Consider the following 24,052-nt stretch of genomic DNA (forward strand, 5'->3'; position numbering starts at 1 on the left):
GGTGGCAATATTTTTTTTTTTTTTAGAAAGCAGGACTTGGCCATTTTTCTCTATGCATTTTGCATGAAAATCTAGGAGATACTTTTTTTTTTTGAATGGTGGACATAGGTATTTTCTAACATTGAAACATTGTTGCTCCTGAATAATTTGTTTTCATGCAAAGTAGAACAAGATAAAGTGAAATCCTGTGTAGAAAAAGAAAACAGCAATAAAATCTGAGCTGTCTCTGCACATAGAGCTTCCGTTTGTATCACTCGTTTTAAAAAGTTAAAGAGTTGTTTAAACATTTAAATATGGTGTTCATAATGTTATAACTTCCGGATAAGGCTTGTTGATCATACCCCTGGGATTTTTGCTTTTCCTGATTTAATGGCATACAAATATTCAACAGGTTTTTTTGCTGTTGGCTTTTTGAGAGAGAATATCTGTCCAGTTGGAACCTCACAGGAAATTCATGTGAGTGTATCTGGTCTTTACTGGAGAAAAGAGCCTTATCTAGAATCAGCTGCAGGTGCTTGAAGATCGTATGCGTGTTGCCTTCAAAATGAGGTGGAATTATAAGTGGACACATGATAAATGATCTGTGCACCTTTCTGCCTGGGAGGAAGCCAGGGAAAGCTAAGTGTTTTCATGTATGACTAGCTTATTTACTTTTACAAGTACATTTCAGTGGCAATTTAAAAATAATTACAGATTTTACATTCGATGGTAATTTGTATATGATTTAAGAGTCTTTAAAACACTGCCTGATTTTATGAAACCACTTGAAATTTGAATACTGTCAACACCAAGTGAATATGCTAACTACTCAGTGTCTCATAGCTTAAAAATACGGTTTTATTTCATGTCACCATAGCCAAGTTTCCTTCTGGAAGTCCCACCCCATTCTACATCATGCCTAGGGAGGAGACTGAAGTTGCCCTGAACCGGTTTCAGCAAGAAGCATTATCTGTGTAATTAGTGTAGCCAGGATACTGTGGGGGTCGTGGATTATGTGTGTAAACTATACAGGGTGTGAGAGTTGGGTGTTAATCTTTTTATGAAGGTCATAGGATGGTGTCTAGGAACAGGTGCTGAGACGACTATGCGTTCTCTAAGGATCAAAAGGTTAGATAAACTGCTCTTAGGATTTAAACAGGGTAATGATTTTCATGTCAGTTTAATTACCCTTATGTTTTACAAGACTGTCAATCAGGATGCCTAGAAATCTTAAGGAATTGGAGGCCCTGAAAGTTTTTGAGGTCTTTTCTGATTGGATTTATTTGATAATCATTCTTTTCATGATGACCTTAGTTGAAATGAAGAGTTGTTAGAACGACAAGGCCTACTTTAGTGTCAGAAGAAGATTTAATCAGGAGTCTATCATCCAGTGAGAAAAATGCCTTTCATTCTCTTTTCATTTATTTGAAATTACTTAGCGATTCAGGAATCTCTTATTGGGGTCATTACTTTGATTTTTAACTTAGCAATGTAACTCTTGAAATACTTTATGTAAATGATTTCCTTCAAGGTACACTGTGTTTAAAAAGCTATCAATCAGTTGAAATTGTTTTTAATTTATTTCACTGTAGAAGTGAGATCTGTCAGGAAGAAATAGAGAACAGAAGTTCATACAGCAAGGGTCATACTATGCCACCCAATCACCAATTTGTAGGGAATTTTCAGTGCTTTCTTCCTTTTTAGGAAACTTGAACCATCTTGAAGATTATGTTTATTTTAATTTTGTGGTAGTAATTACACTGGTCACATTATAGTTAATAACTTGAATGTCATTTCTTCAACCCCAAGGGCATGAAAATAAAAAGAAACTTACATGATATTAAAAAAGATACCCTCAGCAATTTTTCCAGGCCCGTTACTTTTATAAAACACTTGAGATTTTATTTTTATTAGTATAAGACACTTAGAAATGAGTAACTAGCAAATAAACTTAGTGATATAATTCAAGTTTATATTGCTGAGTTAATGAAAGAAACAAAATCACAGTCTTTCCCAAGGTTTACCTTCATCTTTCTTATTTTTTTTTATTGCAAAAGAAAATGGTTAAAGTTATAGGGTTTCAAGTCTTTTAGGAAATTATCTTTAGTTGTTTGTGTTACTTTATAACTGTTTCTAGATGAGGAAGCAAATTCTGTGGCTTTTGCCAAAGCAATGAGTCTTTCAGAAATTTTATTTGGAAACAATTTGTTTTATTCCCCGTTTTGCTACTGGGTTTGTATATCTAGAAGGTTATTTCCTTTAACTTTTATTCATCTAAGAGGATTCTGGGATCTTGCTGCAGATTTTACAGTCTGGTAAACACAAAATGTATTCTCAGAGTGGCTCTCTTCGGTTCTCAGCAGTTCATTAAGTAGGCTTCCCCTGTATTAATAAAGTGGCTGACGGGAATATCACAACTGAGGCCTTTATGTTGGAGAGCTGCTCACAGCTTTGTTCCAGACCTTCACTGTGCGTTGCAGTAAGCCCTTCTCCTTGCATCTATATCCTGATTAAACAAAGAGCACGCTCTCCTTGCTAACTTCTTAGTACTAATTCCGTGTGGACCTCAACGGTTACCAGTTAGGTTGAGGGGCCAATCAAGGTAAATATTTTGAATGAGCTTTTATTTTTTAAAACAGTTATTTCAAATTCTGTTTTGAAAAGACAATGTTCACTTTCTAGGCCGATTTTTCGCTTGCTTGGGCTGTTGATGATTCTGTGTTCTAAAACACAGAGGCTTTCCTGGTTGTAAGAACCCAGAGCGTCATAGTGAAGATAGCCTTGTTAGGCATTCCTCAGTGATTCATGTGTTTTCCTGATTCTGCGCAATTTCATTATGTTGCTATAACTCATTATACGTATCATGAAAGTTATGATTAATCAAGTTTCATGTTTATTAGTGCAAGTTACTTACTCGGAAATACAGGAAATAAGTAAGAGAAACATAGTTCTAGTCTAGGAACCTGAAGTAATTTTCATGTAGGTGTTTATATAACATATACCATAGCAAAAATAACTTGAGGTTCTCTACTGAATGACGATATTTCATACGTGTAAATTTTATGTTAAAATTCTTTTTAATTTCTGAGAAGAATAGAAGCCTCTGAAGGATATCTATCTGTTCATCATCCCTAAGTCCTCACTTCCCGTCCTGTGCTAATGTCAAGTTGGAATGCTGTCAGAATTGTTGCCTCACTGGGTTCGGAAGCAGTTACCCATTCAGTTTCTTTAAATGAATTCTGGCAGAGAAAATGATTTGAAATAACTGCTCCGTGCACATTCATTCACTCCTTGGTTGCTTCTACAGTGCTTTCGGTTACTCATTTAGGTCAAGGATGTGGGTTTAGGCTGCATTAAACTAACTAGTTTAATTCCTTTCCAGGGCTCAGCAGTGCCCGTCTCGCTCACTCGCCAGTATTTATCTTTGTAACTAATGCGAGCCCAGTGTGACTGCAGCTCCAGGAAGCCATATTCTCTGAAAAGAAGGAGTAAGCTCGTGCTGCGTCTTGCCTCTTCACATATCTGCAGTCAGAACCTAGAATTCTTAAAGAAAAAAAAAAAACAACTAAGGGAAAAACAATCTTCTGGACACACGTGCCTATCGATGAAACAGAATAAAGGAAATATAAGTATACTTGTGTACAAAATTTGAACGCTCAGCCCCCTTTTTCTGCGCTCAGGGCCCAGCTTTAAGTCAAGATGTGAGCAAATTGTTTTATGTTGTCTTCTGTGAAATGATTCCAACCTTAGGTATTTGCACGTAGCGTGTGATTTTACATAGCAACAAAGGCATCCGCTGACTGAGTATTTGGTTCATTGTGGGTTAAGATGTCTACTAACGTTGCATTTGTACTTCCGGATTGAGGGTAAGACTGCTTCAAACATTGTCTTCCGCGATGTGATTTTTGCAGCCTTCTCCTTAAACCATGGCGTCTCCGGCTCAGTTTCTATGTCATTATTCTTGCCCGTGGACTCTGGCCTCCTATGCGCGGTGGAGTGATAAAGCTGTGTTGCTAGGCAGAGTTCTGCCAGGCAGCTCATGCTGGGCTTCATATCTGTCATTGCCCCGCTTTCATGTTTCTATGAGGATGGAGATGAGTTGAGACAGAATATCATTGGGAATAGGCGCATAGCTAAGTGCCCAGGTTTCCTGATTCTCCATTGAGTCATCATGAGTGTCTCTGAACAGCACCAGCGGTATTCTTGGCACGCAAGGCTCAGCGGGAATAACACTGAAATAGCAAAGATCGAAACCTGCATTGCTGGAATATTCTCGGCTTGCTCTACGACCTTTTTGGTCTCCCACCTTTGAATCTGCGCCTAAAGCCTCAGTGCCTCTACGGGAAGATCAGGGCCGCCCCAAAGAATGCCAGGCGGAGGGCAGGAGACATGAGAATAAAAGGAGCAGTTGGTGACAGGATCGTATTCGTTTTTTTCCAGCATTCATGGAATTTATATCAGAACCATGGGACTTTGACATCACATGCATTAAAAAAAAAAATCAAAAGAAATTCTAGTTTTTCAAGAGCAAAATTTAAGAAGGGATTAAAAAAGAGAAAGAAGCTTTTGTGACAATTCAATAATATGACAGTTCTATAAATGGAGGGTTAGTCCCCCAAAAATTTGCCTTCATAAAGACAAAGTATCAGTGTTGGGTCTTCGTAGCTAACAAAAATAACTGGTCATTTGCTTCCTCCCATGAAGTGTTTGGCTGTATGTATCTGTAAATTAACACGACCCTGCCACTGAATGTGTTTATTAGGCTTTTCAAAATGTCTGCCGGGCTTTGGAAGCTCAGAACGGGAGGCGGTTGGTCTGCTTCAGCATTTCTCTGTAAATGCTCCTCTCATGATATGCCTGAAAACCTTCGATATTATAATAATGCTAATAAAAATGGAAAACTCTGAGCTCTTTAGAGATGCATAAAGAAGTGTGATTTCTCTGTGACCTGAATAACTCTTGGAATCGCTGCTCCGGCCCTTTGAAAGAAGGCGGCTGTACTGTACTGCTTTGTGCCCCTTTGAACCTCTAGCTATCTGACTATTTTAAGGATGCAAATAATGGAAGAGAATCTAACTCGGGTTCGACTCTGAAGGACAGGTGGCATCCCCTCCCCCCGGGCCCCCCACCACCGTGCAGTCCCCTCTGCCCCCCCCACCCTGCGCAGTCTGTTGAACAGTGCTATCTAGGCTGGCTTCTTAAATGAGAGGTGATCCTGTTGATGAATAAAATTAAAACAATAATACATTTTTTTTTTCCCCACTTGTGCACCTTTTGGGTTTTGTCCCTTTGAGAATCGTAAATTGGATTTGTTATCGCGACCTTTCAAGAGGCACAGCTCTGGCGTCCGGTGTTAATCGCCGGCCGGCAGGGACCCGGGTGGCTGGAGGGATGCTGGGGTGGAAGGCGGACAGCCGTGTCTCTGGAGGCGCGTGGCTCTGGGAAGCAGGGCGATTCAGGGGGAGCTGCTTCCCGCAGGGACCCCTTCTCTCTGCTGAGCGCTCTTGGTGGCGCCGTGGACAGGAGGTGAGGCGTCTGCAGTCACACAGCCTGGGGGGCCCCCGGCGGGCTGCGGTGATATTGCTTCCCCCGCGTGGCATGGCTCAGCGTCTGGGGCGCTTGCTGGGTTTCAAGCCCTTTGTCGGCTTAGGAATTATTTTCTCTCATTTTGACGTGGATCCACTACTCCTGCCACTCATGTTAATAACCAGGGCAGAGAGAGCAAAGGCGGCCAGGGAAGATGGGAGGGGGGCAGACTGGCTGGCATGGCAGACAGTTTTAATCACCACTTTTATGGGTAATTTTCGTGATGAGGGATTGCGCCTGTTGATCACAGGAATGCAAATTATCGATAGTAAATGTGCATTGTTTTCCTCACTTTGCGGGATACCGAAGGCTGGCATTAAAAAAGGACATCGTCATCCGAACGGTAGCACCCAGGCACCTTTTGTTAGACATTTAGAGAGGACACCCTTTTAATTAGACTAAGTACTTGTAGTTGGTCCTTCCAGTTTCCTGCTTACTTAACTGAACAGCCACTGAATTATTTGACATTATTTTTCTTTTGTGAGTTATCGTAGCTGCATAGAGGTGGGCACTGAACGTGTGCCATCCGTGTGCCAGAGGAGGCCTGTCACACCCAGGACTCCCTGTGTGAGGGAGCCGGGAGGCTTTGCGTGCGCAGTTAGCCGGCGTCGGGCTGGGATAGACGGCACGGTGCTTGGTTAATTTAAGAAGAGCTTTCCAGACTCCAGTGAAGTTATCTGTTGGCTGGAGGGATGGACACTGACAGACTGAAGTCTTGGCCGAACTTCTGGAATCAGCCGAGCCTGCCCGCGGCCCTGCAGACAAGGGGGTGCTGTGCCACGGTGGCCCCGCTGCCCTCTGAGGACGGGGTGCCCCGTCGGAGCGTGGCCGGGTCCCCCCAGCAGCGGGGGACGCCCCAGGGGAGGTTGGCGGCGCCTCCTTTCCCACTCCTCCAGCCGGGCCAGGCCCGGAGCCCCCGTGTCCTGTGCAGGGAGCCCCCTCTCGGGACCCCCCTGCTCACGGCCGTCGGGCGCAGAGGCCGGCGGGGGACGAGGAGGAGGCTTTGCAGAGGGCACGTTCGGCGAGCACAGCCAGGCCGGAAGACTGTCCTGCACGCGGCCCAGCGTCTGGACGCAGGTCTGCAGGAGGCGGAGGGGCAGCCTGCGGTCCGAGGGGGTCTTCCTGCCGTGCACGCGGCCTGAAGCTGACATCGCCGAGGAGGCCGCAGGCTGGAGGTCCGCCCTGGTTGTGTTGCGTCATTGACTCAATGGAGTCTCCTAATCACAGCTGCTCAAGAGGGGCGCAGAGGGAGCCACAGACCCGGGGGCGGGGTGCCCAGCCGTCTGAGGACTGGGCAGAGTGGTGGGTCTTCTGAGCCGCAGACAAGACACCTGGAGGCCGGCACGAGACGCTTAGCTTCTGAAGCCTTTGCTTCAGTGCAAGCGACGTTCTCTATTACAAGTGCAAGCCCTGCCTCTGAATTAACCGCGGCGGCACTCAGGTGCACGCTGCCAGCCCTCTTCAGGCAAGAGCTGGGTCTGTGTTCCTGATGGCTTTGCTGAACGCCATTTTCCTCTTGCGGTGCTGGATTAAAACAAAAAAAAAAAAACTCAGGGAAATTTGTGAGCAGGTGGGTCGTAGGTGGCTTGGACTTGCACGCTCTGACAGCTTATCTGCATCTGGTGAAGGTGGCGGCTCTGGGAGACCGTGATGGGGGAGTTGTTAGGGAGACGGGGCGTCCAGGGAGGAGTGTGCTTGTCCACTCTAGGTCTGTTCCTAGATAAGGGCCACTCGTGCTAAGCCTGTGAGGCCGCTTTTTGACACCGAAGGTTCATTTATATTTTACTTTCTGCCCTCCTGTGTTCCCACCCCGACTCTCCTCCTCCCCCGGACAAACTTTGTTGAGAGGTGAAGAAGAAAAAGAAGGCAAACTTTTGAATTTTCAGCTGAAAAGGTGCAAGTTCAGCTTCCAGGTATCACAGTCTCTGTCATGATGCGTATTGATTTTAAATGTCACAATAGATTATTTTTTATTATTTTGTAGTATAGGTTAGTAAAACCTGAAATCCCCGGGGTGGGGGTGGGGGGAATCATTAGTTTTAAAAGTTTGTACATTCAATGACCAGAAAGTGAAATAGACAGTTTTGTCTTAAAACAGTTTTTTTAAGATATCGATTAACTGGCCCCAACTCTACTGCAAATGTTTGGAGACTGAGAAGAAATGCGTGTAGTGGCATCCCCAGAAGAGAGCCGGCTAGCCTGCTCGCTGTTTTATTTAAGTGTGTGCGAGTGTACGCCCCTCCTGGGGGTCAGAGAAGATCACAGGCCTCCTCCATTTCTCCTCCTCATGTGTTGAAATATGTTACTAGTCCTAGCAGTCTAGTTCAAAGATGTTTTTATTCGAACTTGCGGACAATCTCTTAGGACATAAACTTTTGTATTGGCTTCTCACTGCTGTAGGACATATATAACATTTCAAACACAGCTTTAAAAGTCAAGGCTAATGACAGGATAACTATATTTATAGGTTTGTTTAAAATTGGCATCTATTTTTAACGTGGTTACAGTATATTGGCTCTCCTAACCTTAATGCAAGATTAGAAAAGCAAAGCAAATATCAATCTACTACAGATATGAGAATACAGATCGACAAAAGAAAGGGTAAGAAGTGCTTAAATAAGAAAAAGTGGCACTGGAGAAAAAGTTGGGGACTTTCCCCAGCATCAGCAACCCCCAGAAGATACCTTTTCCTATCCATTGATCTGTAAAGTCGATACTTAAAGAATATTAGTGCAGTGTGCTTGGGGAGAGGTGAAGAGGTGGGAACTAATATTTATAAAGTGCCTACTCCCGCTGTGCTGGGCCATGACTTGCTAGTCCTCTGAGCAAAGAATTATCATCTTGATTTTAGGCACGGGGAAGATAAAGTTTTGAAGATACTATGTAACTGGCCAAACTCATATAGCCAGTATGTGGTTCAGGTAAAACTTGTGCCACATCACGCTGCCGGTCACGTGTGCACATGTTGTACATGCGTGTGTGTGTGTGTGTGTCCCCGATCGGGATAGAGTAGCAGGGGCTGAAGTATCCAGAGCAATTAGAAAGAAAACAGGAAGATGGATAGATGGATGGATGGGAGGGAGGGACAGAGGAAGGAATAAAAGTTTTCCTCTGTGAATCAAAGGGATTCATCTGCTTATTCACCCTCCAGTGGGAAGATGAAAGCTATTTTAAGTGTTAAGACCAACACTGTTCTAGTCTGTTCTTTTGGCTGCACTAAAACTCAGGTGTAAGCCAGTCCTGGGAGCCAGCAAGAGTCTGTTTCGATGGATGTTCATTATGACACAGGTGATAAGACTAGAGCTCGGAAAAGTAAAAGGATTTTTTTTTTAAGTAAAATGTGACGTCATTGCCTTAAGTTGTTGCAGCAGCTATTTTTGGGCACACAGCAGCGCTGGGTCGCGGTCGTTGTGTGGCTGGGGCGCGGGAGGGAGGGCCTGCGTGCTCTGAGTGGCTGGGGCGCGGGATGGAGGGCCTGCGTGCTCTGAGTGGCTGGGGCGCGGGAGGGAGGGCCGGCGTGCTCTGAGTGGACCTGAAGCTTGGGGGCTGTGTGGTTTACTGTTCACAAGTGTAGCCTCCCGCTCGTGTCTCTGTGTTTGATCGCCTTCCCACCTTGAAGCGACCTGAGTGATATTATATAGGAAGCAGGAGTTTTATTAAAATAGGAGCGATATGCTTTCCCCTGGAAACCGTTTCATTCAGTGCCAAGAGAAGCAGAAATCCTTCCCTTCCCCCCACTTCCTCTGGGTTCCCCATATTGGCTGTACACGGAGGAAAGAAAGCCCCTTATTGAGGACAATATTGAAGGGAAGGGAGGTCAGGGCAGGCAGGCGAAAGGGAGGTGCTTGGAGGGACAATACATTCTCTGTGTTATTTTAAATAGTATGTGACATTACTTCTCAGTTGAAGCTGAAAGTCAAAGCCTCTTGAAATATGTATGGATCAACAGGACCACTTTTGCACCCAAAAAAGGAGGAAGGTGCTGGCAATGAGCCATGCTGAAATCCTGGGTTGAGAGTTTGAAGGTGGAATTGGGGGAGAGGAGGGCAGAGGTCACAGCAGCAACAGGAAGTACTGTTTGCAGACGGGTAGGTCAGTCTTAAATCTCCAGTTAGCTCCGATTTATTGTTCCTGCAGAGTGACCGCTATCTTCCAGCAGTGCAGTTTTCTACTATATGGCTATATTTAGTTAGAAGATTTTTTTTTTTTTAATTATCAAATGAAGGTTTCTCAGAGTTTGCCTTCTCCTGGCAGGTAACTTGGGTCTCAGGCTGAGTTATGGTCTGTGGCCCCATTAGAGTCAAGAGCGCCTGCTCCCCCCAAAGGGTCATATGCATGCTTTCCTGCCTAATACCCATAAGAGGCTTTAGGGGGGAAGGAGAAGAATATAAACACAGAAACCACATCCTAACAGCTGCCTCCAGTTAGCTCTGTTTCCCCCCCAGCTTTTAAATCTTAGAGCGGCATCTAATTTGTCCCACATTGCTTTCCTCCCAGTGGAAGCGCTATCCCTTCGCCCTGTAGCTCTCTTTGAGCGAAAGCAAACAGTCGTGAAGAACTAACTAGTTCTGCTAGTTTAGATCACTGTCATTAGGTCGCTGGTTGTCAGGTGCCTGGGAACGAGAAGGAGACACCCATTTGTAGACGGTGAGAGATTTAGAACAAAGTCTGAATCCATTTCGGGGCCAGTGGGCCTATCAAAATACCTCTCAACAAAGCACTCCATGAAGTTAGTTGACCAAATAAAGGAGCTTGTGAACCAGTGAGTGGACTACTGTGGTTTGAATAGATATGCGACTTTAACCTAGGATGACCAATCGGAATCATCTAGGGTGTTTAAAAAATTCACAGACATGCCCAACTCCTTCCCCTGATATTCTTCCTCAATTTTAATAAGCCTGGGAGTGAGGCGGGTAGACTTAAACAGATTTGTGTTCTGGCGGATTGCAACTTGCACTAATTATATTCATTTTTAAAAATTTCTAGATTATTTCTTTCTTGTGTATTTCATTCATGTCTGTATTTCTTCCTCCATGTTTCTTTGTTTTTTTCCTTCTTAATATAGTAAGGCTGAGGATAGATGCTTCTGGGGCAGGAAGAATACTGAATTAAGTTGTTTCCTTCACGGAGACTAGTCTTCTGTTTTTCCTTTCCAGTTCCTGTGCATTTCACATTGCTGCTGAGATAGTACGGCATGAGATCCACACAGCCAATGTCTTTGTCTGCTGACTTTTCAAAAGGGAAATTGGTCCAGTTTAAAAAAAAAAAAGAAAATTAAGATTAGTGTTAGTGACAGGGAACAGCGGTTCTCGCATAGAGACTTAGCTCTCCAATAATGTCTTATTCAAGATTTATTGGTCATCTGAATTTTATTGCATATATGCAGAATACTGCTGGCTCGTGTCCACTATACTGTGAGAAATATTCGTGCTTCACCTTGAAAAAGGAGTACCTGAATTAGTCCTTATAAAATCACCTTGTCCTGGTGATACTGCTGAAGAACTGATAGTCTTTTCATAAAGTAAGGAATAAACCTATCACCGGTTGCTTTAAAAGGTCATTGTCTCTCGAAAAGTAGATTAGCTCACTTTGTTCCATGGGCAGGAATCATCACTTTGGAAAACTGTACATACCAAGTAAATTTCTGCTCTCACTTTTGGCTTGCTCTTGTAAAAGAGGTTTCATGCCTACCAGTTTTCACTTGCTAATGTAAGTCACAGCTCCTCACAGGTAGAGTGGCAGGACACCAAGGATGCTGCGTCTAGTGTGCTTTTAAAGTTTCTCCTCTTAACAAATGCAGATTCCCAAGCATGGGACGCCTGCACAGAAACACTGACGACAGATTCGGCGATTAAATATTTTGGATGTTGTTGGAGGCCAGTGGTTAGGAAGTGAGTCACAGCAGTAACTGAAGTGACTCAGTTGCGTTTTATGGAAGAAAGTGACTGAAATGGCACCTCTCCCTTGGTTCGTACGTATCATGCAGAATGGACCCGCTCTTCTCCCGAGATACAGCCTGTGGATCTCTGCTACGTGTAAATCCTCATGTAACAGAGACGGTGATTTAGCCTGTCACTTAGAAAAGCCTGTGAATTTATGTGAAGGGAAGGGATAAACGTTGCCATGATATTTGCTGGAAGAATCATAATTAACTCTGTATTCTCTCCTTTCTAAGCTAAAAATGGGATAGGATGCGTTGGGGGCGGGGGGGTGGGGGGTGGTTGGTTCAGTTCCGCTAGAAGGAATAATGTTCCACGTTGATACATCTGAAACTACAACCTTCCTCTACTAACTAATCCGTCTAGGGTGTTCAGAAAGGAGGAGTTCGGCCTAAATCTGCTTAATCCTTTAAACAATGAAACAGTTATAACTGCTCTCATTGCAAATGGTTCTAAAATGTCATAGTCATTGCCAGACGGGGCCCGGTAGAGGATGGCGAGTTTTCTCAATGAACCAGGACTCTCATTAAGAACACCAGTTATTGAACTCTTTGGTAATACTGGAATGTGCTCCGGAGCCTTTGAGGTCTTGTAGGTTTAGCCTGACTTTTTATGATATTTCCCAGATGGCTGGCTCTCCTGCCTCTTGCCAGTGTCGAGGGCTTTTTATCCCAGAGCCCACAGCCTCTGTGCTCCTCTAATTAGTATTTTTCTTTTCTTTTTTGCTCCCTCTTCATAGTTTCTCTTCTCCTCTGCCACTTTTAAACCACCGAGAACTTGCTCTGACTTCCAGATTCCCAAATTGGTTTTTCTTTCCTTCTTCCCTTTATAACCCAGGAGTGGTATAAGGATTTCAGGGTGAATCCAGATAAGAATTTCCTTGTAATTAACTCAGGTTATTACTCGTGTCTCCAGCCTGTGGGACGTGGGGTGGGCCCGGGAGGGTCTGACTCCCCACCTTCCTGTTCCATAAAGCATGTGGGCTTTGGCTTGCCATGTTTATTTTGCTTGAATGCTCCTTTGCTTTGTTCGTGATGTTCTGTGTTTGCTGATGAAATTTTCACCCCCAAACAAGAAGCAATTCCACTTTCCCTTCTAAAAGCAGTTAACAGGCTCTGATTTCTGTCTTTACCCAATAGTCTCTTTGCCTTTTTTTTTTCCTTCTTGGAAGGGTTATTTATTGGGACTACACATCCACATACATTAACAGGCCTGTTTAGATGTAAGGAAGGCCCAACCCTGCCCCCTGGCCCCTGCACAGTATTAGGACTTACAGACGTTTTATAAAAGGCTGGGTTTTCGAGAGTCAAGGGACCAGTGTCTGTCGATTTTCCCAATTTAACTCCTGTGTTAAATGGAGACTGTGAAAGGGCTACTCACACTGAATGTCTTTACTTGGAATTCCATTAATAAAGCGCACGTTTCCCCAGTGATCATAAATTCCCATTCCTTCTTTGCTTCTGGTTAGCTCTCTTGTCTCTTTCCCAAGATTAACTGGAGTGTTAGATTCAGAGTAATGCTCATTGGAAGTATTCAGTAAATTAAGGAAAATTTAAATATATGCATTAAGGCCAGAAAGGGAAAAAAAGTTCCTGGAAAGCTGTGAATTACCTCCATCCCCAAACATAGCTTTTTGAGAAAACATCGAATGTGTTTAATGAGTACTTTGGCATGCAGAGTTTGTTGTCTCGATGAGTCATCAGCGTGCAGTCACATTATCAGGGTTCCAGGTTACCCCCACAAGTTAGTCTAGTTTTTTTCTGCTTTTTGTTTTGGTAAAGGTACTAATCAAAAGTAAAAGGAGACACTCTGAAAGCATGGGTTAGAGAACTCAGAGCGCCTGGCAGTGTCTAGCTCAATCCACACTCTCACCCTTAGGAAATGTCCTGAACCTCAGTGTCACTCAGTCCTTCTGTGTTTCAAATGTATGAACTCTTCTTTAAAGAGAAGATCATTGCCTCATCCTCTCAATCAGCTAAGAAGTTTTCCCTATCATTCTGCAGTCTTCCTGAGATTGAATTACACAGATTTCTTAACCTTGTTTACATTTGTACCCTTGATCTGTTTAGGGTGACTTTTCAGAATGGTGTTTACTTACAGTCCTGAGAAGATGGTGTAGCCCAGGGCATGGTGAGCAGAGACTGGTGGTGAGTTACCTGGTGCATCTCACAGGTTATGCTTTGAGGTTTACATTCTTTCCCTTTGAGATTTCCCCATTGTTGGTCTTGTCAGTGGACCTAAGCTGAGATAGAGGTAGGAGTGTATTATGAGTTTCTTTGCTTGCCAACAGGGCCAAAAGATTGTGGACAAAGCTTCCTTCCCTTGGCATATAATACCAATGGTGCTTATTTCTAGAAATAATGCATTGTGAATGTATTACCATGAAACCATCTGAACTCGTCTTTAGAAGTCACTTTTCGATTCAGTATGAACCCCTGCTGGGTTAATGAGTTCTCTAAGCTCGCCGCATGCTTCATGAAGACTCCTTGCTTTAGTGTCTCATATCCCAGGTTTGGGGGTAATAAGAACTTGATCATCATGTTTTTCAGCTCTCACTCTTATAGACAAAGGGATTCTAATCCTTTTAAGTCTTCTGGGTCTCTCCCTATCTGGATCACTGTCATTTCTCTCCTCTTGACTGTCTGCAGTCTTTGAGTGGTAGGGTCCGAATTTAAGATGGAATACCAGGTGTCAGCATACTTTAGGTTTGGGTATTAAGAGGGAAACACTTTCAGTAACTGAGCTGATTACCATCAGCTGACAGTTGGCCTTTGGGCTCCAGCAGCGCATTAGGACGCAGTCTTCATCGGAGGCTGCAAGTTCCTTTCCTGGGTTCTGACACCCTGTAGCCCATTGATCATCCTCCAGATGTAATTTATACTCGTTTCCCTTTGCCGCCTGCTATTCCAGTTGCCCACATTTCGGCTTTCCGCCACTGTTCTGTCTCTTCCCGCAGTCCTGGGGAACCTCCTGCAATCCGTGTCTTGTCAACTTGGCCTTCAGTTCCCTCTGGTCACCTTGGGTGCAGGACGACTTCTTTTGGGAAGTAGCCTTTGAGGAGCCCCAGCCAGCAGTGGCGGCCCAGACTCCTCACCCGACGGCACCCAGGGGCGCCAGCACCCAGCCTCCTGCCGCTCCGGCCGGGGCTGTAGTCACCATCGGCCGATGACTTCATAGTTCCTTTTGCAAGTGTGGAACCTATTCAGGCGACTGGGGAGAGTCCTCAGGGGAGGCTGCTGCTTTGGGCTCTAGCGGACACTCAGGATTTTCCAGCTGTGTTCCTCGACGCTGCTGCTCCTGCGTGTCTATAAGGCACGCCCTAGGAGATGCATTTTGAAAATGAGAGCTCTCGCTGGAGTCTTTACAGCAAGCTCCCTACAGGAAGATTTTCCTGGAAACGTACACTGGCAATCACTCTTCTTGCCTCAGCAAATCTGCAAAGTTTGTCACGTGCTCTATAGGTAGCTACTTTGCATTCAGTATTTGATGATAAGTCTTTCTAGACTGCAGTGATACTTAGGACGGTAGCCTGCCAGGCTCCTCTGTCCACAGAATTCTCCAGGTGAGAATACTGGAGTGGGTAGCCATTCCTATCTCCAGGGTCTTTTACGGACCCACAGATCAAACAACCAGGTCTCCTGCACTGCAGGCAGATTCTTTACCATCTGAGCCACCAGGGGAGTCCTTATAATTACTGTATGATTAAAAATTCTCTATCAGTTTCTGTTGTCTGTAGAACTTCTACTTGATTTTACGTTTTACATTTTGAGTTAACGCATTCATGAGGTTAAAAATCAACCCAATATTAAAAGAAACATATTGTTTGCCTTCCACCCTTGCCTTTCTCCCCCTGGTCCCCACTATCCTCTGTAGAGAGAACCTCTTTTATTAGAATTTTGAGTGTTCCATTTTTGTACAAATACAAGCACATCCAAATATATATTTTTATAATCCCTTCTTTCTTCCTCAAAGCATGTTATACTCAGAGCTTATTATATCCTCTGTTCTGTACCTTGCTTTTTAAATTGGAGACTTAAATATGAAAATTCCATATCAGTACACAGAAAGCTTGCTCATTATTCTTTACAACTTCATTTTATTGTATGGATGTGCTATAATTTATTTAGGCCATCCCTAGCGGTGGACCCTTGGGTTGCTGGCAGTAATTTTCTATATAAGCAATGCTGTTATATATAAAACCTTGTGCACACATTTCAGATATGTGCCTACAGAACTTTATCCTGTTTCCTTGCCCATTTCCTTGTAGACCTTATAAGCTGCTATAAAAGTTGAGTAAACATGATATTTTTTTTATTTGCTTTAATATATCCACAATACTTACTAAATAGGGAAACAACTTTGTCTTGGACTTCAGGATGCCCCCAATCCAGAGTTCTGTTTTTCATTTGAACCTAACTGATGCCTAATTCTTTGTGCATCTTTAAGTTAGAGAATTGAGCTAAAAGACAGTGAATATAAGCATTCTACATTCATATGAGTTAGAGTTAAACTTTGTGGTATTTTGCCATGCAATGAAATATTAAAATTTTAATTAGATTATTGGCTACTTTAGAGAAAAGGAATGAAAGTGTTATATTACAGTTTAAGAACCGAGAATTTAAATGTAACTGGATGAGCAACAAATTAATGTTATAATAGACTGGTCAGGGAGGGTTCATAACTCTGATTCTGAATTCTGAATTTTATAGACCTTTTATATGTTGTTCTCTAGGTATTCTTGGGTTCAGAAGTTGCTTTGTGGGTGCATTTGTAATTCATAGCCTCCCAAAGGAAAGGCTATAAACTTCTCAAGTGAATAATTCTGTTTTATTCTCTGGTTTTTCATTTTCTGTGTATTCCTCATCATACAAAGAGTCTGTGGGCCATTATGAATCTTGCTATTTCTATATTTAAGCATAACTAGTTTTCCCAGAATGTAATTTCCTCTATTCATGGATAAATTCAGTTTACTGCTTACCATCTGTCCTTTTGGAGTATTTAGTATCCCACTCAGTTTGGTGTCAGAGCCAGTCACTATGGATAAGATGTTAAAAATAAGGCAGAGACCAGGGCAAGACTCTGGTAAGGGAAGCTACTCACCTCCTCTGAGCTAAGTAATTTACAGAGGAATCTCGACTGTAAAATGTGAGTGAGTAAAAGCCCCGTGTCTTCCCTCTGTGTTACCGAAAGATGCATAGTGGTGAGGCCTGGGAAACACCCACATGGGGTTTGCAAGGAGCTCATTCCGTAGCGGAAATGGTAGATGTTCCATGTTATCTCCTACATGTATTACTTTATGAGTTGCTCTTGTCTTTGAAGACTCTCAAGGGTTATTAGAAATGGTTAAAAAAAATTGTTCAAATGGTCTTTAAAGATTTTCTTATTCAAAAATAGGAAAATGACTCTGGAAACTGTTAAGAGGTCTACATTACCGTCCTGTGACCGTTTGTTCTCTCTAGTTTGTTGAATACTTCTCTCTGTCTCTCTTTATTTTTTTCTGGCAGTTCATTAGGAATTCTGTTGGGGGATGCACTTCTATCAGCACATTATCAGCAGCTGAAGAATTTTCAGTTTTCTGCTCACTCAGTGCTTGTAAAAATTGAATATATATCGCTTCCCCTTTATCATGTTGAAAATCTCCGGTTTATGGTCTGTTGAAATTCATCTTGTTATATTCAAAATGCATCTCCTGGAAGCAGCAACAATGCACAAGACTTGAGTACACCTAATTCTCAGTGTTTTTGTTTCAATTCCTTTTCTACACTTTTTACTTGGAGATATTTTGTTTTAATCTTTCCTTCCCCTCTTCTCTAGCCAAGTTTTTTGTTTGTGAAAAGTCATATTTTTCCAAGCTATATTCTGTGTGATACAATATGGCTGGGTTTCAAGATGTTCCTCAGCTCTTGCATCCAGCTACTAATTCAGCACTCTGAAAAAAAAACCTAAATGATGTTTGTGGTGATGGGTCAGTGCCAGTGGAAGGAAATAATTTTGCAGAAGATGAATCTATTTCCAAGTAATGTTGGCTGGGTTGAAGCTTACATTGGAATTTGTTAGGTTGTCTGATAGAAAACCAAATTTGACCAAGACAAGGCTGTGTGTACACTATCTGTCTTTGTCTCCTCCTGTATACCTTACGCTGTGTGTGTGTATATATATTATACAGGCTATGATTTCACTTTGATAGTTAATGTTAGGCTTTAAAAGGATTAAAATAGTAGCATTCATTCCCCTTACTATATAAACTTTTTTGGTGGGTGTTTTAAAAAATATATTAAATCAAATTTTATAATAATGAGCTATCTTCTAAAACAGTTTTTTTTGTTGTTTTTTTTTTGTTTAATGTGTCCGGCTGTTTAACTGTATTTCATTTAATCACTGCGCCAGTTTAAGAAATGTTATCAATCTTAATTTACAGGTGACAAAATAAGCTGGGAGAAGTTAAATAACTTACTCAAGGCCATTGAATTAATAAGTGGCAGAGCCAGATTTTGGGTCTTGGAGTCTTGCTGTCACTGATCCAATTTTTAATTGATCTGTCTTAGTGAAGTGCCAGTGAGATTTCACTTTAAGACTTACTTTGTGCTGGTTTTCTCAATATATAAAATCTCAGTGGTGACAACAGATTCCTCAATATTTTCTCTTGTCCACTCTGGACAGGGGACGGTGGTGTGGTGTGGACATAGCCTGCTAGTTACATATATCCTGTTGCTGACACTTAGAGACCAGTTTTACAACTTGAATAACTTTCTGAACGCTTTGATGCCAGAGATTGGGCTCTCTTCCAAATGATCAAAATTATTATTGATAAGTTAATAAAAGAAAAAGGAAAGACATCTGTTATCACTTTCTACTAGGAAAATCACGTTTTCTTCTAACAAGATAGTTTTTAAGTATTAATAAAATTGTAGCTTTACTTCTTACCCTTGAATTTTATTTCTCAGTCTTGATTTGACAAGCAGAAGTGGAAAGCAGGAAATATTTTTGCCTAGACAACTTAAGAAAAATAAACATTTGGAGTGTTGTGATGATCTCCTGCTGGCAGCGTAAGTCTTCTTACTTGTTTCCACCTGGAAATATAAGTGCCCTTTCCCCCACCTTCACTTTTTCAGGTTGATGTACCATTTTCCTTGGTAGGTAACGTGCTTGGGGTAGAGTGTATCCTCATTTGAGAGATTAGGGAATTGAGGATTGGAAGGCATAATCATCTTGCGCATAATACACACAGCTAGCAGGGGCAAAGCTGGGACTCACATTTTGGTCTGTTCGTCCAGAATCTTAGGCTTTTGATCCTGGTGCTGTAGTGTCCAGGCTGAGGGGCGTGGTGTGACTTGTGGCATTGTGGGGGCTAGGGTGCTCAGAAGCGAGTCCTGCTCTGAATAAGTGTTACAGTTTTGGAGAGAGTGGAGTTTATAGTAAAGTAATTTTATTTTCCCTGCGCATCTTCCCTAGAATGAGTTACCGCTGCTTTTTCTGTACAGGGTATTTATTGAATGATGAGTTTAAAAGGGTACATGGTGATACATAACAGCCGATCTTCGTGTTAATGGTATAGTTAAGCTTTTTATGATCGAGTGAGGTGATTTTGATTATTAGGGTCTGGTCCAGGCTTTGATCAGACATATCCATTTCATAATAAGCCCCCAGTTGTGTAGTGAGTTCTGCCTTTTATTACACTGTACAGAGTAATTCCTTTGTAAAGAATGACTGACTTTTCTTCCTCTTAGGAAGATTAATAGTTTTTCACTATTAATGAGGTTCCATCTGCTCATCTGGCCTTCCACTCTAAAGGTTATACTTATTACCATATTCAAAAACCAATCCAACTGTGTAATCAAAGTTAAAAAAAAATTTTTTTTAAACCAAAGGTTCAATCTTGGTTTTTATAATGTACTTCTTTGGTTACTAAAGTGGGGATGGGTAACTCCACTTCCTTCTTTTTCCATGTTTTCTTGGATTCCGCTTCGCTGCTGCTTGTCATCCGTCCACCCACCACAGATCACACAAATTAAACTATATGATACGAGATACAGTACAGAAAGCAAGGGTGCACCCACGCAGCCGCCGTCCGGCCCAGTCTCCTTCGTATCCAGGGCACGAACGTGAGCCAGGGAGAGCCCCCAGTGCCGTCTGCCTGTGGGAATCCGATTCGTGGCCCATTCCTTTGTGTTCTCCTCCTTTCAAGCGGGGCGCTTCGGCATCTGCAGCAGAGCCTGGGGGTCCCGCTGCCCGCGACCCCCAACAGGGCATGTCTCGGGGGCGCCGGGCGAGGGGGCCGGCTGGAAGCTAGCAGGCCCTGACTGCGTAGCTAAAAATATGAATAAATGAAGTTCCATACCACAAATGGAGTAAAGTTTGATGATAGGGGATTACTGGAACATTTTATTAACTGGGGTTTTGCTGTAAAAAAAAATTAGCTTTTGAAAAAAGTTCAACCTCTGAGCCTCTGTGGAAGGGTTTGGCCGGGGATGGTGGTGATGACGGCCGCTGGCACGGTTATGCAAACCCTGCGCCGTCACACCCTGCAGTCACCGAGCTCATTTTTCCTTTTTACTCCCCTCCCCTCCTGCCCCCACCCACCTTCCCACTTCCCTTGCCTTTCCCTGCCTTTTCAGGCCCACCCCTCATTATCAGCCTGGGGTAGCGCTGCTGACTCATCCAATCTCATGGTTTGGAAGGTAACGACAAATGAGTGTCAGTACGCATAATCTTTAACAGTCCACCTGACTTTCCAGGTTGGTCTTTGATAAAAAGGTCCTCACGATCGTCCACTGTCACAAATGCTGTCCTTTTCAGTACAGGTGAAGCAGGTTGTAGCAACAAGGCAGATACACCCAAGCTTCCAGTATGATTCTAAACAAGACGCCCTTTCTCCATTCAAGTGTAATTTTTCCAAGGGCCAGTAATGAAACGCAGTGAAAGCGCAAGCACATACCTTGTTCTGCCTGATCCTTTTTTACTAAACAAATAACCTTTTTTTTTTTTTTTAAAGAAACAAGGGCTCTCTACTAGGCAGAATATAATTCTAGTTTAGTAGCTTTACTTAAAAAAAAAAAACAAACTGGATTATAAATAACTAAAGGATATTCAGGTGGAAAGAGTGTGCCGGCTGGGTCAGGAGAGGGATGAGCCATGAGCTGTCCTGGGAGACCTAGGGTAAGTTTGTAATCACTTGATGAGGAGGGGGTCCTTTTACAGCGGCAGCCTGCCTTTCATTCAGCATTGTCTTTTTGGTTCTGTTTCTTTTTTTCCATTTACGTCTCCTAGATCTGTGGTTCTCAACACTGGCTGCACGTTTAGAATCCACTTGGGGCTGGGGAGAGCGTGCTGGGACCCCACCCTTGGAGAGTCCCGGTGTGATTGGCATCAGGTTGGTGTCAGGTGAGGCCAGAGGTGGTGGGTTTGCTGTCTCTCCAGGGGATTCTAATATGCAGCCGAAACAGGAGCTGTTGGCCGCGGAGGTTGACCAGCAGTCTGAATAAGTGGGCACGCCTTAAAACTGCAAAGTAAGTGGGGTTTTGAGTCAGAGACCGAGCAGTTTCCCCACTGAAGTCTCAGCCTTCTCGACCACTTGTCATCGAGCAGACTGGCTGGAAATCTCTGCTTCCAGAGGGAACAGATGTGTTCTCCTGATGCACAGCCACTGAATGGCTCGATGCTGAAGTCCGGTTCTCGGCTAGGAAGAGGCGCAGCCTTCTAGAACAGTCTGGCCTTGCTTTGACAGTCACGGATGGATGATTGACGCAGGGAGTGTCATGTAGATACATCTGATGGATCTCTTGCCCCAGTCAGGGTCCCTCAGCCACTCTCAGAGCTCTTTCAAACCTGGTGCCAATGTACATCCTTGGACAACAAGGAATTTGCACAGAAACTGCTAACAAGGGGCGTGAACAGAGGCCACATGCTACAACTTCTTCTGGGGGCAGTTTCCCACTTCCCTTGTAAAATTTTTCACTGCTGGTTTCGTGAAATGTTAACAGATTTTGCTTCATTGATGTTTTTTCTTGTGGCTACTCAGAAAAATGCGTCAAAGAAGCTTGGTTTATTCCCGTCTGCACTGTGGCTTATGGGCTGAACTCATTCACAGGAAAAATGGCAGAGGGCTCCCTGGCTTGTTTTGGTGGAGGCATTAGAAAGCCTGATGGTTTCATCACAGCTGGAGATGTCCCTTCACCTCCCTAGCTGTAGACTGCTGCTCAGCACCTACTGTTCGCCTATGCTGATGGGTCTGTATGGAAAAGGCCCTGTCTCCTCTCTGAGGTCCTTCCCTTCTACAGGGTTTCTGTCTCTACAGCTTTTTGGTAGGAGTATGAGTGGGGGTCCCCTGACCCCCAAGGAGTTTAGAGTTTAAAGCCATCTAAAAGAAGTCATATCATTGGTTTGCCTCATTTCCTGTATTCAAGGCTCATTTTAAATAATTCTTTGTGTGTGGTCAGATTTTCTAGTTTAAAAAAAAATGAGAGAATTCACAGAGTATTTAAAATCTGTGTTACAAATAACCATGCATTATTTGGCTTAGCTTTATTCAAAAACAAGGGCTGGGTTTACATTCATTGATTGACTTCTTGGTCAGATTTGTGTACCGAATGTGTGCTGTGACTTAGTGAAGATTGAATGTTTGTATAATTGAAGGTCTCTCTACACGAATGATTTTTTAAATGTTGGAAGCCAGAATTTACTATGTCTATGACATTAACAGTAGTAAAAGTAACTGCTTTGAGAAATAGGCTGGAATTTATGTTGGGCTTGTCTGTCTACTCTGATTTTTTTGTAAAGTTTGATCCTTCATTGATGCATTCAGGAGATCTTTACAGGTGTTAAGCTCTTTGAGCTCTCCCAGGTGTCTCAAACTCAACTGCCAATAAAGGCCAAGAGGGTTACACAAGTAAGTGAGGAAGATGGTGTGTTGTGGAGAGAAGTGTGACTGTGGTCATCTGGAGAGCTCAGGCTCTACTTCACAGGGCAACTGCTGTTCAGCTCTGTGGCTAGACATGAATATTAATATGACAGTGTTGCCAGATGTTAACATATTTCTATGACAAGCTAATAATCTCGATTTTTAGGTCAATTCAACACTGACTTTAAGTCTTGTTTAAAAAAAAAAAAATCCTGTGCTGGCCAAGTAAAGCTTGTGCACAGGCTGAGAATTTTTGTGACCTCTGACGTTTTGTGGCTCTGTTCCCTGCTCCCTACCCAGCCCCAAATATGTGGAAACTACTTGAGTGGGGTAGCTTACTTTTAAATATATTCTCAGCACTGAGAATTGCATGTTAAGTAATTAAAACTCATTGAAACAACAGATGGTAATAAAATATGTACAATGATAGATTTATTTCACACATATACTCCCCTCTTGACCCACCCACACAACTGTTAAAATTTTTACATGAAGACCCAAACTGGTCACAAGTGTCTGTGATTATTGGTGTGAGAAATGCTCATGAATATGGGCACATGAACTATCCGAGTGACTATCTAAATGAGTTCTGGTCACATTATTTCTCAGCACAATTTCCGAAAGCAGTTATGGTTGCAGTGAGCTTGGTCCGGGCTTATGGCTCTGGAGCACGTGAGAATCTTGCCTTCTGCATGATGCATGCCATTTACGTTTAAGATAAATTCATGCCGGTGACTAGAGATCCCAGATCACTGACATTTGACACAGAGCTATAAATTCTACTCCCTCTGGATGGAACTCGTTTGGAAGTATTTCAAGAATGTTATTCTTCCTAGGGTTGTGGTTTGGAGGGTGGAGGTTAGAATATAGGAAGGAACTACCACCGTAAGAGAGCTGAGTTATGCCTGTTTCTTTAGCAATTTTTGTGGAACTCTAGACTGTCTTCCTTAGTCATTTACATTCATCCTCTTAATCGCTTTGATAGACAGCATTCTTGGTGTACAGGTGAGGAAACCACCAAGGTAAAGAAGCCTGGTTTGTCTATTCAAGATGACTGTCTCTAATAAGGCTCAAAGTTAGCATTCATTAATGCATTTCTGGACCACCTCGTCATCTGAGGCTACCTCTTCCACTGCTGGAACATGAGGTGTGTAACCCGCTGTGCTCAGAGGCATGCGTGGAGCCAGGGTGTGGAAGATGCGTAGCTGTGTTCTCCAGTCCTGTATAAATGTGGCCATATATGTACGTAAGACAAGGTGATATAGCAATCCGTTGTCAAGAGAAGGCAGGAGCATGAAGGAAGTCTTTTCCTTGCAAGGTTTATAGAGGGGGAAATTTAGGAAATCGGAAGTGTAAGCAAAGAGAGAACAACCCAAGTCATTTAGGTTGACTTAGCAAGGGGGACACTCGAGCAAACAGATGCTTTAGTGCCTAAGATGATCGCTTCCACAGAAACCCCTCTCCTCTTCGGGGATCAATATCACTAACCAAGGGAGAAAGTAAACAAAAAGTGTTAAAACATGATGTCTTCTGGACTTAACAAAACAAAACAAACAATGGTGATAAAACAACAAAGAGGCGAATTACCTCCATTTCAAGTCCCATTTGGGAGATACACTTCTTTGCAGAGGAAACCTCATCAAGTTGAGCT

The 24,052-nt window shown here is 43.0% G+C and overlaps 1 protein-coding gene and 1 long non-coding RNA gene across 3 annotated transcripts in view; both read left to right on the top strand.

Moving 5' to 3' along the window:
- The window catches only part of LOC123334962, a 74,252-nt gene extending 51,709 nt beyond the window's left edge, over positions 1 to 22,543 (top strand). The window contains exon 2 of the long non-coding RNA XR_006553126.2: positions 3,362 to 22,543. This is a non-coding gene — a long non-coding RNA (uncharacterized LOC123334962). The remainder of the gene's footprint in view (positions 1 to 3,361) is intronic.
- Positions 1 to 24,052, top strand: part of EFNA5 (ephrin A5) — a 288,851-nt gene that overhangs the window by 52,163 nt on the left and 212,636 nt on the right. The window lies entirely within an intron of this gene.

Source organism: Bubalus bubalis, chromosome 9, assembly GCF_019923935.1.
Source record: "Bubalus bubalis isolate 160015118507 breed Murrah chromosome 9, NDDB_SH_1, whole genome shotgun sequence".
Taxonomy (NCBI): Eukaryota; Metazoa; Chordata; class Mammalia; order Artiodactyla; family Bovidae; genus Bubalus; species Bubalus bubalis.